Source organism: Natator depressus, chromosome 19 (assembly GCF_965152275.1).
Source record: "Natator depressus isolate rNatDep1 chromosome 19, rNatDep2.hap1, whole genome shotgun sequence".
Classification (NCBI taxonomy): Eukaryota; Metazoa; Chordata; order Testudines; family Cheloniidae; genus Natator; species Natator depressus.
This window is the reverse complement of record NC_134252.1, coordinates 1,329,974-1,346,424: the sequence shown is the minus strand read 5'-3', so window position 1 is coordinate 1,346,424 and position 16,451 is coordinate 1,329,974. Positions and strand designations below refer to the sequence as shown.

Below are 16,451 nucleotides of genomic sequence, written 5' to 3'. Positions count from 1 at the left end.
GGAGAATTCCCTGGTTTTCATTCCCAACAGTTTGGCTAATTTCGGAGTCAGGCTTTGATGTGTGCTGGGAGCCCTGTGCGCTGCACACTTTCCCAGCCATGCTGCCCCCGCTTCTCATCATGCTTTATTCATTTCCTCCTGTGGTTGTGTTTTATCCTCCCTTTCCCTCTGGCCCTGCCGCCACGTCCCTCTTGTGCTTGCTTGGCAGGGATCCTGGAGGAGAGTCTATCATTCTGAAATAGATTTAAAGAAGGGTTAAAAGGGAAGAGGTAGGAACCCGTGGTAATTAGAGGGACACATGATTAGCTGCCTCTGCAATAACCAGCCCCTTGCAGTCAGGAGCCTCTCCTCCTTCCCCAGGGTCTGTCAACCACCATGTGCCCAGAGCCCTGATAGCACCAGGCCATTGTGCTTTCCAGGTGCCCCGGTGCAACCAGGTCCAGTCCCCCTCCGCCCCAGCTGCCAGTTGGAGGTCGGGGGGGCAGAGGGGAGAGTCATTTGTCACCCTAGAGACAGTGAAGGTGAGGTTGGACCATGAATTGTCCGGGAAGTTACGGCCTGAAAAGTGCCCTGCAGTGAGATGGGCACATGGAAGGACCAGCCGTGGAACTGAAAACCAGGAAGCTGCAGGAACGAGCCGTCTGTGAGTGTCTACAGCGGTGGCAATTGAGTTCAGGAGCTGCGTGCCCGTGCTGGGGTGAGGGGAATCAGACACGGCTCCTGAGGAGGACGAGAAGGAGAAAGAGGGAGCTGCTTTCCCCAGCCGGTTAGCAGGCCAGATGCAGAATATACAGTTGAAATCAAAGCTACAGCGTGACTCAGAGAGGAGAGTCTCAACCTCACTCTCCAGTTAGTAATTGTCTCACATTCAAAGTGCAGGAAGCAGTAGCCTGGAAGTACGCCTGCTGCTGCCACTGGGGGTCACTTTTGGGCAGGTTTAGGAGCAAAGGTGCCCGGGGTCTGTGTGCGGAACAGGGTCACCTACAGGCAGGTGAGTGGAGTTTGCCCTCCTACTCGCTCGGTGTCTCTCAGGCTGGCAGACCCGCTTCAAGCCCTGCATTGAGCTCAGAGGATGCCCTGTTTCTGGGAAAGTCTCTGGGCAGACTGAGGCTCGAGACGTGTGAAGGAGGAGCTCAGCTTTCATTAATCGAACGCCCCGCCCTTTGCTTGGCCAAGAGCCAAGGAAGTGTGAGTGGGGCAGGCCCTGCTCACAGAGCACTGGGGCTGGCATCTGCAAAGGGAATGGGAGCACAGGGTGCATTCGCACCTTTCCTCCCCAGCTGTTTATTGATCGATTGTGGGCAGGGTGCACACAGGAGCCCATCCCCCTGAAGCAGGAGCAGCTGTGAGAAAAGGAAATATCGGCGGACCCCATGCAGTCCCCCGCAGTGCTGCTGGAAGGCGTGTCTGGCAGCACGGAACAGCCTTTGCCCAGGCTCTGCTACAGGCCAGGAGTCCTGATGTGCAAAGCTGCCCACCCAGGGCATGGCGCAGGGGCTGTCACTGAATGGTGGAATGAGAGACTGGAGGGAGGGAGCCGGTAGGTCATTGACTCTGGCCGCACAAGCTCATGCCCTACAGTCTATTCGGTCTTAGAGCGGAAGCATGGCCGCTAGCCTGGGAGTTGGGGTTCAAGTCCCCGTTCTGCCACAGGCTTCCTGTGTGTGTACGTACGTGTGCCTGTGTGTGTGTGCGTGGGCATGGGTGTAATTGTCAGGTGGTCTGGATCCATAGGCATGAAGCCTGCTGCATTCGTGGGAGGTATTATTAACAGCAGGCAAAGGGACGAGGGCTAGTCCAGCCATTTCTTGGTGCTAGCTCTTAAAGCTGATGTCCGAGAGCCCTGAGGTCTGCTGATGAAACGCCAACCTCTTCCCTCGCGCCCAGTGAGGGGGACCAGACAGCAAATGTGAAAAATTGGGACGGGGGTGGGGATGGGGGTAATAGGCGCCTATATAAGACAAAGCCCCAAATATCGGGACTGTCCCTATAAAACTGGGATATCTGGTCACCCTACACCCAGTCTCATCTCCTTCTCCCCCCTTCCCCTTCCACTGGTCCCTGCTGCTAGGTGACTGTTACCAAAACAGCACAGCTTGCTGCCAACCCGTTCTTTACAAGCTGGCACCCAGCCCCGTCCCTGTTTTCTATTATCCTCTGTGTTTGGCACAAAGGGGATTTTCTCCCACATCCTTTTGGCACAGACTGGCTCTAAAACCAACAAAACCCTTGTTTGTACTTGCTGTCCTTCCCACCACAATCCCTGCCCTGCATGTTTTTGAACCCAGGAGCCAGGAACCATCAGGAATGGCTGGCAGGGGGTGGGGGGCTGTTATATGTAAATAAAAAGGGCTCACTACAGAACTATCCCTCAAGTCTGCCCTGATAGACACAAGGGAGGCCATGAATACATGACTCTGAGCTCAGTCAGGGGCTCTCGGCAGGCCCCAGAAGAACTGGAGCTCCCCACAGGATGGGTTGTGAAGTTCAGGGGTGAGATGCACCCATCAGAGCCTGGCAGCCTTTACAGAACCGAGTGCCCTGTTCAGCCAGAGAAAGAGGAGGAAGTCTTCCTATAAAAGACCCCTCATTGCCCTAGATGAGCAGACAGCCAGGAGGGCTGTCCCAGTCTGTGTAGCTTGCTGGTTCCTGACACTGCCATGCCTGTCTTGTTTGAAGCCCTTTGTGCCTGGGCCATCTCGATGGCAAATGCTAGGGCAAAGTGTGACCTAACCCTGCCCACTCTGGCCTTTCCACATGGCACAGCACCCGTGCCTGAGCAGGCTCACTTCTAGCCCTGCTGAGCTCTCCTGGTGCACATTGGCTTTCGGGGAAGCAGTAGGTGCTCAGCTCACTCCTGAATAAGCCCTTGGACTTGAATGCTCATTTGTGATCTGTTATCGGGCGAGAGGTTCAGATGAGCTTCCTGTTGCCACGTCTCCCTCAGGAAAGTCCATGCCTTCTGTTGCCCTTTCCTTCTATTCAGACAGAAACGGCAGGACTGCACAGCTCAGCTCCTCCAACAATGCGTTAGCCATGCAGGACAGGACCCTGCTGTTCAGAGGCATTGCAGGTTTGTCCCCTACAACGTGCTGTGTTAATTAATGCAATAACATGTGGTTCTGAATAGAAAGGCTTAGGGTGGAGGCCCTGGTTTGGGCCTCATGAACAAGATACAGAAATGAACCAAACGCTGTTTCCATGACAGGGCGTCGGGGGTGTGGGAGGGCTGCATGCAACCCAATTGCAAACCTCGGATCGCAGAGGGAGGGTGTATTGGTGGGGGAGGCCCACTGGTAATGGATAGCAATAGCCTCGGGAAACTCAATACTTACCTGGTTTGTAAACAGAAAACAAGAAAAATATATGTGTGCAGATGGGAGAACACCGAGAGCCAGGCTGTGGATTTCTGCGAGAGTGGAAATTATGGCTCCCTGCCCCAGACAGCGGGGCCTGGACTGGACTGGCCACTGGGTGGCTGTTCTCCTTCCTGGCTGCACAGGGCTGTGCATGACGCGATGACAAATCACCCAACACCCAGCATGTGGCCATGGCAGAATTTACAAAGCACCAGGGAGAAATGGGAGCAGGAGTGCAGCCTGTCAGGGACGCAGAGGGCAGAGTGCCCAGGACACTGCTCGTGCCACCAGAATAATCCGCCAGGCTCTCACTGGGTCCCCGAGGAGTCACTCTCTAGGTTAACAAGACAGCCATTTCTGGCATGAGCAGGAGCCTGCCCTGAATTGCACAGAGCGCAGAGGGGCTGTAAATGAGGCCAGCCCGAGATGCTGAATCGCCTCTCGCCAGCACACAGTGGGCTTCTGTAAGAGAAATGAAACCCTGGTCCACACCCCAGCTTGTTCCACCCAATGGTCAGTGTGTACACAGCACCTGCAGGCTGGGGCAGCCTGTCAGGGGAGACTACGCAGCAGGGAAGGGGAGCCCCTGCTCACCATCCCTCAGATGTGACCCTGCTCCCACCAGAGGCCTTCCAAGGCTGAACTCATGCTGAGTGACTGATTTAGTCTGAACAGCAGCTAACATGTTTGTAATTTGATTATGGGACTTAATATGTTTACGAGCAAGGAATCCTACTCCAGCCTCTCCCACTTGATTTAATTCACAATTCTTCCTGGCCAGTCCAGGCTATAGATGGTGTTCAGATTGCTTTGGGAACGACTGTTCCTGATCACACAAGGATATACTTAAGGCACCACTGAGTTACAGAAAGAGGCTTTCATTCATACCTACAGTGTATTTAGGAAAGAACTAAAAGCATAGGAAACTTCTATATAGAAGAATGTTAATAAAATTTGAGCAAACAGTTCAGTCTGAATGGAAACACAGCACTACCATAGCCTGAGGCATAGATTCTGGCAGCCCACCATGTTCATAGCACATATAGTGAAGCTAAAATAAATAATATACAGATGCACAAATGAATAGCTGGGTCCTTTCTTTTAAAATAATCTGTAACCAGGAGAAATACCAGTGTAAGCCTGCTCCGTGCAGAATAGGGCTCATATGTATCAATCCTCCCACACACAAACAGCAACCCCCCACGCCTCCCCCCAACATACCAGAACAAACTCTACAGACACCGTTCTCCCCCAGGGAGAGGATAAGCGAGAATGGACCACACCTGGCAGCTGTTAGTCATGTACTAAATGCACAGCTGGATGGCACCCAGATACTAGATGATGAGGCAGTGTAAGAACGTACGTGGAATCAAATCGAATCCCTCTGCCAGCCTCCTCTATATTTATTCTGCTCCATGGTTGGTAGAAATGAGTTTAGGTTTCCTGTGTAATCTCTTGTGATAGGCATCTGTGCGTTATTGCGGTGCTCTTCTATGGACTAGTCCCTTTTGGCAGCACAGATGAATTGACATGGGCGCCCACCTGTTTTATTTGTGCAGTTCCAGCTCACATTCACCCTTACGTGTGCAAGAGTCAGTCCCATCCGAGCAGAATTATTGATTCTGTTGTGGGTTGTGACCCAGTAGACGAGTTCCCTACAGTCTATGTTAGCCAGAGATGCTAGAGCTCACTATCAAGCACACGAATAGGAGGAGACAGAACTGGCACAGAGGCGGGTGGTGGAAGGTTAAGAGAAAGAAGTGGGTTTTGAAGTAGGATTTTAAGAAGGAACAGAATGACATGACCCCACAAACTTCCACTACCACTGCCAACAGATGCAGCCTGATTCAAAACCATAAGCTAACTCACTGTTCCTTGTCAGCCGCAGACAACAGGAGCTGGAATTAGACTGTTTATGAGCCATTGTGGGGCGACTGAAAATATGAAATGGATGCAATGAATTTTCTGGTTACCACAAGCCTGCATTTGCAGTTACAGATGCATGAAATGCAGCATCCTGTCTATGCTTCAGCATTGCCTGTAAATATATTGCACATGTCATCCATCCTCCCCTAAACTGCAGCGCTGGGTCTGCAGCCAGGAAGCGGACTCTGGGCACCCTCGCTGTGACAACAGGGACAAAAGAAATTAACGGAACTCTTCCCTGGGGAAGTCAGCATCTTGTAAACATGTAACATGTGCATGGCCCTCAGCAAACGCCCATGGAAGCCGCTTGCATGAAGGGCAACCCTGTGGTGTTTATGTTGCGACAATTTTTCATTCCTTTGGCACATAAAGAGCAACAACCTCCTTCCTTCGGATTAGGCAATTACTGTCGTTCATTTCAAGTGAAAACTACTGGCTCATAAAAGAAAGGCGTCTGAGACTCGAAAAACACTTCTGAACGGGCCTCAGGGGAATGTGGCTTGACTTACCCTCTTCCGGCAGCGCTGGGGTTGGGCGCAGAGCCAGTGCTTTTGGGTTTCATCTCCATGAAATTTACACAGTGAAACTGGATGTTTGCACAGTGTTGTTACTGCAAAAGGCAGCTGGTGAGCAGTGACAGGCACAGAGCCAGAGGCTTTGACACACGACCCATGTGCCAGGCATCTCATGGACAGAGCCCTCGCTATTGGCCGGGATTTCAAAGCAGCCTAAAAGAGCAAAGGACCAAATCCCACTGCAGTCTTTGGCCACCTGCCTGCCTGCCATGCCTGCAGAAATGCCAGGCTCAAAACCCATTGGTGCCCATCACTGGAGTATCAGATGCTTTAAGGCACTTGGCAAATCCGGCCACACAGTCATTGCCAGGTGAGAGCAACAAAGTCTGAATGTTGGAACTTCCCCATCCTGGAACCAGAATAATCCATAACCTCTTTTGTAAATCAGACCAGTGTGACGATGCACCCACCCCACCACTATCACTCAGCATCTGTTCTGCTCACCTGTATCTCACAATAATTTGCTCTGAGCTACTTATGCCATGTGTTTTTTTACTCTTCATTCACACTCAGTTTCCTTTGGTGCCTCAGTTTCATGGATTTTAAAATTGGAAGGGACCATTCTGATCCCCGAGTCTGACCACTCCATAGCACAGGCCAGAGAGCCTCACCCCGTGACTCCAGCATTGCAGGAAAATATTCTTCCCTCCTTTATACATGACATTATTGAGCCCAATGACTCAGGACCAAATGAGGGCAGGACTTGCAGAAAGACATCCAGTCTTCATTTGAAGACTCCAAGTGGCAATGGATTTACCAAGCAGTTCCAATGGTTAATTGTGTCCTATGTCCCGTTGGAAATTTCCACCTCATAGCTTCATAGAGTTTAAGGCCAGAAGGCTCATTAGATCATTGAGTCTGACTCCTGTATAACAGGCCAATACATCTCACCCAGTTACAGCCGCACTGAACCACCGGCTGGTGTTTGTCTAATGTGTAACTTGTGTTGGGCAAAGCAGATCTCCCAGAAGGGCATCAAGAGATGGAGAAATGGCCACTCCTCATGGTAGTTTGTCCAGTGCTTAATCACACTCACTGTTAAACATGTGTGCCTACATTTCTCATTTCAATTTTTCTGGCTTCTGGTTCCAGCTATTGGCTCTTGTTTTGCCTTTTGCCACTAGATTAGGGATCCCTTTCATAGCTGCGATTTCTCCCTGTGAAGATCCTTACACACTGTGACTATGGATGTACAATTCCAGTATTGGTCTCACCAACACCACACACAGATGTTAAATCACCCCCCTATTGCTGTCCCCTCTGTTTATATATCCGAGGGTGGCAAAAGCTCCTTTAGTCCCAGCATTGCACTGGTAGCTCATGCTGAGTTGCTCATCCACTGTGACCCCTAAATCTTTTTCGGAGTCACTGCTGTCTAGGAAACTGAACCCCATTCTGTAGGTGTGGCCTGCAGGCCTGGTTCCTAGATGTGTAACTGTATTAGGCTGTATTAAAACACATTTTGTTTCAATGAGTCCAGATTACCAAGCTTTGTCTGACCGCCGTGTCCTCATCATCATTTACCACCACGCCCAATCTTTGTGTGTGTCATCTGCCAATTTTATCAGGCGTGATTTTATATTTACTCCCAGATCATTGATTAAAATGTTAATTAGCATCAGGCCTAGTACCGATCCCTGTGGAACCCCACTGGATGCATCCCCGTTGCATGATGACTCCCCACTGATGGTTACTGTCTGTCAGTTAGCCAGTTCTTAATCCATTTAGCGTGTGCTTTATTGCTTTACTTATATTGTATAATGTTATTTTTTTAATCAGACTGTCATGTGGTACTAAGTCAAATGCCTTATAAAAGTCGGAGAGACAAAGGGGGGGTGAGGTAATATCTTTCATTGGACCAGCTTCTGTTGGTGAGAGTGACAAGATTTCAAGCTATACAAGCACTTCTTCTTTGATGTGAAGAAGAGTTTGTCTCTTGAAGTTGGTCCAATGACAGATATTACCTCACCAACATTGTCTCTCTATATTACATCTATATAGTTATCTTTATCAACCAAATTTGTAATCTCAACAAAGAATGAAATCAGTCTGTTTGACCAGATTTTCCATATTGACCGTATTTTCTGTATTGACTGTTTGACCGTATTTTCCATAAAGCCATGCTGACTGGCTTTAATTATAGTCCTGTCCTTTAACTCTTTATCAGCTGAATACTGTAGCAGATTTTCCATTATTTTGCCCAGGATCCATGTCAGGCCAATTGGCTTATAGTTATCCAAGTCATTTCACTTACCCTTTCTGAATATTGGCACAATATTAGCACTCCTCCAGCCATCTGGAATTTTCTCACCATTCCAAGAGATATTAAAAAGTATCATCAGTGGGCCGGAGATGTCCTTTTAGGACTCTTGGGTGCAAATTATCCAGGCCTGCTGATTTAAAAATGTTTATCCCTATTAGATGTTGTTTAATGTCTTCCTTGGTTACTAATGGACTTGAAGGTATTTCATCATTGTTGTGTGATATGAGTACATCATTCTTCTTCTTTCCAAATATAGAACTGAAATATTTATTTAATATTTCTGCCTTTTCTACATCTGGTAATGGGTCTGTACTGTTGCTTGGATTTCTTTTGTTCCTAATATACTTTATAAATTCCTTCTTATTGTCCTTAGCACTGCCAGCCTGACAGAATTTTTCCCTCATGTCTTTAGCTTCCCTCATCAATTTTCTACACTCATATTGTCTCATTCATATTGATTGCTATCTATTTCACTTTTATTCCATGTGTTATATATTGTCTTTTTTTTTTTTTGTAACTGCTGCCTTCTCTTCACCATGTAACCAGGAAAGCCAAAGTTGCCCTGTTTCTTGATTGTGAGATTGTGGTTTTTTGGCCATCGAAGAAACACTTCTTGAAGAACTTTTAATTTTCATGCGCAGTTTTTTATCTACGTTTTTCCTCCCAGTCAATTTTATTCATAATTTTCCTCAGCTTTGGGAAATTAGATCTCTTGATAAACCAAGTATACATACTGCATTTCCTCTGTTTGGTCACATTGAATGTAATCAAATCATGATCATTGGTCCCTAGACAACCACCAACTTCCAGTCCAATGAGTAATTAATGTCTATCTGTCATAATAAGGTTCTAAATCGAATTACCTTTTGTTGGGTGCAATCATTTTTGTATTAGAAACTTATCATCGATAATTTTTAGAAACTCCAGTGATGTTTTACTACAGGCTGCTTGAGAAAACCCCAAGCCAATCACTTAGTGCTCCATCATGCAGTGCTGTCCTTGCTCTGATTTTCATGGCTGAAGGAGAATACGTGGAAAAGAGAGCTGAAGGTAAATTATTGTAGGTACATTACCAGAGAAAAATCATACATCAGGATGAGATGCAAACTTGCAAGGACATTTTAGAAGAGTTTGTCAGATACCTGTTAAACTTTACAGCTTCAGTTTAAGAACTTCTTGAGGTTATTGGCATAGCCTGAAAGAAAGAGGAAGATTACAAACACATGTCATGGGCTTGAACTGAGCTGCAGAGATTCTGGAAGGTAATCCTTATTGTTATGTGAGATAGAATAGCCCTGATCAAGAATTCCTTTCACTTGCCTATTGAATGGCTGCGGCGCTTTTTGAAACCAGTGAAATTAAAAACATGTTTAACAGGAGGCTTGAGGGTTCAGAAATTATCTTGTGCAGGCACTGTGCTTGTCCAAACATCTCTGCTTATTGGCCTTGGGTAAAGTTGAGATATCCTGGCCTTCTCTGCTCCAGATTGCACCCACAAATTGTTTTCCCTTTATACACAAGGATGCATATGGCTGAACCTGAGTTTGAGAAGGAAAGGCTAAGGCATCTGTCCTAGCTGGCAAAGTTACATGAGATAATTGATGTCTGCAGTGTTGTTGTTGCCCCTTGGCTCTTTATGAGAAAATTGAAACAGGGAGATGTGTGGTGTGGGATGGAGCATTCCATAGGCATCTCCACTTGCCTTGTTTCAGCTCTCCCTGGCCTTCCCACGCTGCAGTGGTTTCACTTCCGGCTGGGCCAGATTCTTGCTTCTGCCAGCTCCATTTGTCCTGCTCTTCCATACATCTCAGATTGAATTCACCTCCCTACAGCAACAGGGCAAATGGAGAAAGTATTCAGGTGGACTTCATTTGAAACATTATTGCCTTGTTGGTTTTTACTTTCTATTGTTTCTTGCTAGACCTTTGTCTGGAGCCGAGAGGTACAACATGGTACTGGACACGCTTCTTCTTTAACCCAGGTAAGCCGTGGGAGCCTCTGCTGCTCAGCACTTTTGAAAATCAAGCAATTTTAATTTGAGTATCCAAATTTGGGTTTAGCAACCTAAATATCAGGCCTCCAAGCTTGAAAGTATTGGCCTCTGCCTGTATGAGAAGTTGAAATAATAGGACTGACCAAATTCTGAATAATTTGGCCTTGCTAAGTAATTTGGTTACTTGCATGAAGTATAAACGTCCCTGAGAAATCAGTAATAATCTAACAGGACTGTTGGGTGAGGAAGCACCTGGGGGCTGATCCTACTTTCTTTGCTTGGGCAAAACGACCACTGGCTTCAAGTCAGGTGCGCAAGTGCTTGGAGTCAACAGGCTATTCCATTACACCTCTGTCTATTGCTGTGATGGAAAACGGGTGCACTTCTGCCCTGTGCTTAGGGCCAGACCAAGGCCCACGCACAAAGTCCAGCCCAAGCCCTCCAAATGAGGGTATTGCACAGACCATGTGCTCGTCCTTTGCATCAGGGGAAATTTCACCCCCTCGGAACCGATTTCGCATTTAATGTTTTTATTATTTACTTTTCTGTAACAAAAGAAAAGCTGAGAAGCAAAATCTAAAGAGGCTCCAATGCAGGGAGCCGCTGGATCCAAACAAATCGGTCCTATCCTTTGGGTTATATAAATAATTCACTGAATACAAACACATGTGACTGTGTTCTGTTCCTCACCCTTCCATGCTTTGCTGACAACACGGGCTTTTGCAACACTTGTTTACTAGGGAAACTGCATATCGAGTGAAAATAATTTGCTAGGCCTTATGTTTCCACTTTAATTCCTGGTGTATAAAAAAAACCTGTGAATTTGCTAATGGGCTATGAAAATGGCTTTTTAAAGTGAGGGCAGCATGGCTTGGTGAGTTACAAAGGATTAGAAAAGTAATGAGGTTTGGTGGAAAAATTATTCTGCTGAGAAAAATCCAGAACAGCTGAAAGGCTGAGGTTTGTTTCCATCCAAGGAAATAAACAAACTGCTGCATCCAGAATCAAATCTATGTCAGGTATGAAGCCAGCTCATTTATTCCTTGCTTTTTACATACTTGCCGCGGGTTTAATATGTTCAAGGTCCAAATATACCAGCCGGCAGCATTTCCTGCCACCAAGTAAAGCTTGCAACACAACTTCACAACACACTTCTGGATAGTGCAATCGGCTACGCTGAGGTTAGAACCAGATGGCCACTGCAGAGTTCCTTGTGTCTTTGAGCACTTACAATAAACTGTAGCCCTGGGCAGGCCTTCTGGAGCTGGTGGATTTGCAAATGTTCCTGTTTGGGGGAGTCACAAATTGTTTTATTCCTTTCATTTAAACCCATGGCTCTTTTTTTCCTCCCAAAGATAATGCAGTTTTTTAAACAATGTTCATTTCTAGCTGAGGGCAGCCTGTGCAGTGGGGATAGAGGGACTCACTGTGAGTGAATTAACAATTGGGATGTAAGTGAACTAATTGTAAGTGAACAATAATAATAACACTTAATAATTAAGTGATACTTAGCCCATGTGCTGGCCCACTCCACAGGAGTGTTCTACCCCAAATGCTTTGCAAACAGTCCCTAATTCTTCCTCCCTGGGCAAGCTAGTGTGTGTGGCAGGGAGTTATTCCATAGTGCTCGGCCCCGTGTCAGAATCACTTTCACATGCTCTCCTGGCAGAGACAGCACTCATATGTTCCACCCAGTGGAAAAAGTTTGAATAATCTTTAAGGGGCTTCAACCAGTGGTTTCCATTCCCCTTTTTGTTAGTAGATGCCCCCCACCCCCATGATAGAGGAGCTACGGATGGTGACCCAGCAGCTTCTTGCAGCTACAACATCTAGAAGAAGGTGGCATAAACTTCAGATAAAAATCGATGGCTGAACTGGCCTTGCTCCTGTGGTTTCAAAGGAGTTGCACCATAAGAACTCAAGAACATGAGAACGGCCATACTGGACCAGAGGTCCATCCAGCCCAGTGTCCTGTCTTCCAATAGTGACCAGTGCCAGGTGCCCCAGAGGGAATGAACAGAACAGGGAATCATCAAGTGATCCATCCCCTGTCGCCCATTCCCAGCTTGTGGCAAACAGAGACTAGGGACACCATCCCTGTCCATCCTGGCTCATAGCCATTGATGGGCCTATTCTCCATGAACTTATCTCGTTCTTTACACCAATTTAGGCCAGCTGAGGAGCTGGCCCTATATCTTTATGTTAGTCAAAGTGTATCCCACTAGGAGTCATGAGAATGCCCAGCCAATAACCAAGGGGTCATTCCAGTGGATTATTTTGAGTATGCACCATCTGCAGCACTGGATACTCCCCTGCCCATGCACAAAGCACAGAAGGAGGGCACGCTCCTCCAGAGCAAGGCAGAACTGGTGACTGGCAGGGGCTGGAACCAGAAGAGAGACAGCCTCCCGTCCTCCCCCGTTGCCCCAGCGCCGAGTGCACAGCCGGCTGCACTCCCAGGCTGGCATTGGCTCACTCTTTGCTGCTGTGAGCAGGTGACCCCTCAAACGGGTGCATAGGCCAAGCCAGTCCTACCTTGAGCTGTTCCCGTGTGCTTTGCCCTGAACATCAGGGGAATGTGCACTGTTAACATGGCTGCATCTTGTCTTCCCTGCTACTGAAGGACTTGGCATCAAGGGAGATTAAGCACAGACCCTGGAGGGACTGTCAGCCACTGTGCTAAGTCCTGGGAATATGTTTGTTCCCCTTGTAACCTTCTTACCTTGTAGCTTTTTAATCCCCACTCTGTCATGCGACCGAGAAGAATATAGGAGCCTTCCTGCCCAGGCTTCCTAAGCTCTGGCCAGCTTTTAAAGAGCCCAGCAGCAAGCGACCCAGGTTGAAGAGGTTGGAAATAATCTCGCAGATGATTGCATTGAACCGTAGCAGTGTTGCTCACATGAAGGGGTGACAACTAAACAACATCTGGTTCAGTGAATTATAATATTGCTATAAAATAAAGCTTCCTGCAGATTTCATGTCATCTCTGTCTGGGCACCGCTGAACTGTGGAGGGAGAAACTTTTTTGTGGTTTCCAAAGGAGCCAGCGTAATTCTGGAGAGGTGTCATGGCAAACCTCTGCATTTCAAGCCTGGATCTGTCACTGGCTGCTTGGCCGGTGTGTCATGGGATATGAGTTGGGCAACTCAGAGAGCAGCACAAACAATGGCCTGGAAGGAGTCAATGCACGCTCTTCCCTCCTGCACAGCTGCAACCAACAGGCTGGGCTCAGAGATCTATAGCCCCAGCAGCCACCCAATAAAATAAAGACACGGAGAGAAAACACCTGCAACCCCTGCCCCACCTCTCCACTGACCAACTGAAAACAAAGGCTGAGATTTCATAGAGTCCAGACGGAAGCATTCAGAAAGCTCCTCTGACCTCCTGCACAGCACAAGCCAGAGAACCCCACCCAATGATTCCTGCAATGCTGCCAGAGAGATGTGAGTCTGCGCATTCAAAACCAAGGTGCTTTTGATGGGTTTTTTCTGACGGTATATAGAACGCTGCACCAGCAAGGAAACACAACAGTTGCTATGGTGCCATTAGCAGCTTCTACCCCAAGCTTGCCAGAAGCATGTGGGGCTCTCAATGTGCCTTCTCTGGTTCTCCCAGCAGAGCCCCCAAGGTCCTGAGGCTGGCGCTGAGTGGGGGGGCGGATTGAATGGGTTTAGGGAGCTCGGCATTCTCATTGCTAATACTCACTTTCTGTCCCTGTGCCTGCACACCTAACACAATTTCCACCACAACCACACCACTCTGAGAGGGGGCCTTGGGCTCATCTAGTGTCCTCCCTGGTTCCCCACCACCATCCCAGGAAGATGAGAACTGATTTTTTAATAGGAGGATGTTATTTTAATGAGCTCCTTTCTCCAGCCACACAGAGTAGATACAAAAATAATGAATGGTCCATTGTACAGGCCCTTAGTGGGGGGATACCCTGAGCCTGGGTGAAGCCATCAGAATGCTGTCCATCGTGTCCACACTGGGCCAATGTGTAATGGCAAGTCTGCTACATGTGGAGTGGCCATTTTCTGAGAACAATGGACACAATAAAAGGTTTGTTTTATTTCTGGAAGAGCACTTTGCTTTCTGGGAATCTCCGCTGGAGAACGGCTGTCCCGCTCTTAGCCGGCATGCCCCAGGGGTCCTGTTACTATGGAAAGCAGAGTCCCTCCGAGTTCTTGACTCCCATGAATGTCCCATAGAACCATCAAAGTGGCTCGAGCATCAGGCTGGGACTCAGGTGATGTGTGTTCTAGTCCTGCCTGCACCACACTTTGCCTTTGTTTCCCCTTGCAGCCATTGCCTATCTGGACTATAAGCTCTTTGGAGTGGGGACTGTGTCTGAGCAGCACCGAGCACAATGGGACCCCCGGCACAAGCCATGGTGGGAGTCAGAAATTAATCGACAACACAACCGTTCTCCCCAGCGTCAAATGCCTTTAATTTAAGCTGTCCAAGAAATTCACCCTTGGGGCTGAGGCCAAGTGTGGAAAGTTACAGCCAACAGGACAAATATCTGAGGGCATTCAGAGCAAGTCATGTTGCAGCTCTCCCCTCCATAACAATTCAGCGCACACAAGCCAAGCTCCTGGTGACAAGTCACCTGTAACCCACTGGCTCTGCAGGCAATTCTGCAGGACAGAAATCATCTCTTCTTACTGATGCCGAGCACCGGCTGTGCATCCTGCCAAAGGCTCGCCCCACACTGCTTCTTCATGGCAGATCTGCAGATGCTGAGATTTGTGCTCCTTACAGATAAGACACATCTGCACACAATTTATTTAAATGGTCTTTCCTGGGTTGGTTAGGGCTACGGACATTCCAGGTAATTAGAGAGGGTGCTTTTAAAATGAAAGATTGGCAGCTAGTATGTCATAAAGAGAGAGAGAGAGAATACTGGGATCTTCAGGTCCCCTAAGTACAACTGACGAGTGAATAAATCCTGCGGCATCCTTGGCATTACTGAGAAAAGACAGCTGGGTGGGGGGGGTACTCACAAAAGTCTTCAAATATATTAAGGGCTGTTATACAGAGGATGGTGATCACATGTTCTCCATGTCCACTGTAGGCAGGCCAAGAAGTAATGGGCTTAATCTGCAGCAAAAGAGATGAGGTTTAGGTTAGATATTAGGAAAAATGTTCTAACTCTCAGGCTAGTTCACAGACTTCCAAGGGAGGTTGTGGAGTTGGCAGTTTTTAAGAACAGGTTGGACAAACACCTGGCCGGGAAGGTCGAGGTTTACTTGGTCCTGCCTCAGCACATGGGGCTGGACTGGGTGACCCCTCAGGGTACCCTTCAGTCCAACACTTCTATGATTCCATAATTACGAGCATGGACAGCCCCAGACTCTCCCACGGTGGAGGGATCCACTCCCCTCCAACTCCCGATTATGGGTTGGAGCCATGGAACCAGATCCTTTCTACTGGTTTAGGTCACACGTTTCAGAATTGGGGGTCAAACACTAGACAGCTACATCTGTACTTAGATCTCTGAAAACCACACCCCTCTTGAGGGGCCCCCTCATGGACTTGGGTGTCCAACTTTAGGTACCTGCCTTCGAAAACATTGCCTTTAGTGTTCAAGGCCTTTGCTGCCTGCCTGGGTCTGAGCATGGGGCTGGACATACATAATCTCCCTGAAACCACAAATCTGAATCCCCGTCGGGGCAAACCAGCCCTTCAACTGCCTCAGCAGAGAAACTGAGGGCAGGTCAGTGAACTGTGAGCACCTCTTCCTGGTGACCCTTTAACAACCGGGGTCCTTTCTGCTTTGCCCGGGCATCAGAGTTGGCAGGGCACTTTCCATAAGAGTCAGGACTTGGATCCTTAGCCATCGAATGTCCCCAGCCCGGGGCGTGCTGTTTGTCTGCATGGCAGCCAGAGGCGGCTTCCTGACCCTTCTGTATGGTTTGCAAAGGCCTTTGGGCTGAAAGACACAATGGAATGGGAAATAATATTATTCAAAGGATCTCCCCCCACACCCCCCGATAGCGAAGTGTTGCCCCCAGCTAGTAATGGCACAGGGTGAACACGGCGTCTGCCCAGCCCAGTGACAAGGCAGTGCCAGGCAGTGACCCTCTGTGTGGAGTCACAGCTTTGCTGGGCAGGAGAGAAAGGCAGCCCTGGAGCAGGACCAGCTGGCTGATGTGACGGGTCTCATGAATGCCGATGGAAATCAAGCCCTTGTGTGAGCCATTCCCCAAGAGGACTCTCTTTGTGTCCCCCAAGGCTTCTGTGAGGCGTTCTGCAATCCAGACAGCCCCCAGCTTGCTCACGACTCTTTCCTGCCGCTCCCAGCCTTCCATCTCTGCTAGGAGCAGTGCCTCCGC

The 16,451-nt window shown here is 48.3% G+C and overlaps 1 protein-coding gene and 1 long non-coding RNA gene across 2 annotated transcripts in view; both read left to right on the top strand.

The window, feature by feature from the left end:
- Positions 1–16,451, top strand: part of CDCA8 (cell division cycle associated 8) — a 282,601-nt gene that overhangs the window by 225,683 nt on the left and 40,467 nt on the right. The window lies entirely within an intron of this gene.
- LOC141974687 (uncharacterized) overlaps positions 1–16,451 on the top strand; it is a 28,478-nt gene that overhangs the window by 5,688 nt on the left and 6,339 nt on the right. Inside the window, exon 2 of the long non-coding RNA XR_012635797.1 lies at positions 10,045–10,104. This is a non-coding gene — a long non-coding RNA (uncharacterized LOC141974687). The remainder of the gene's footprint in view (positions 1–10,044; positions 10,105–16,451) is intronic.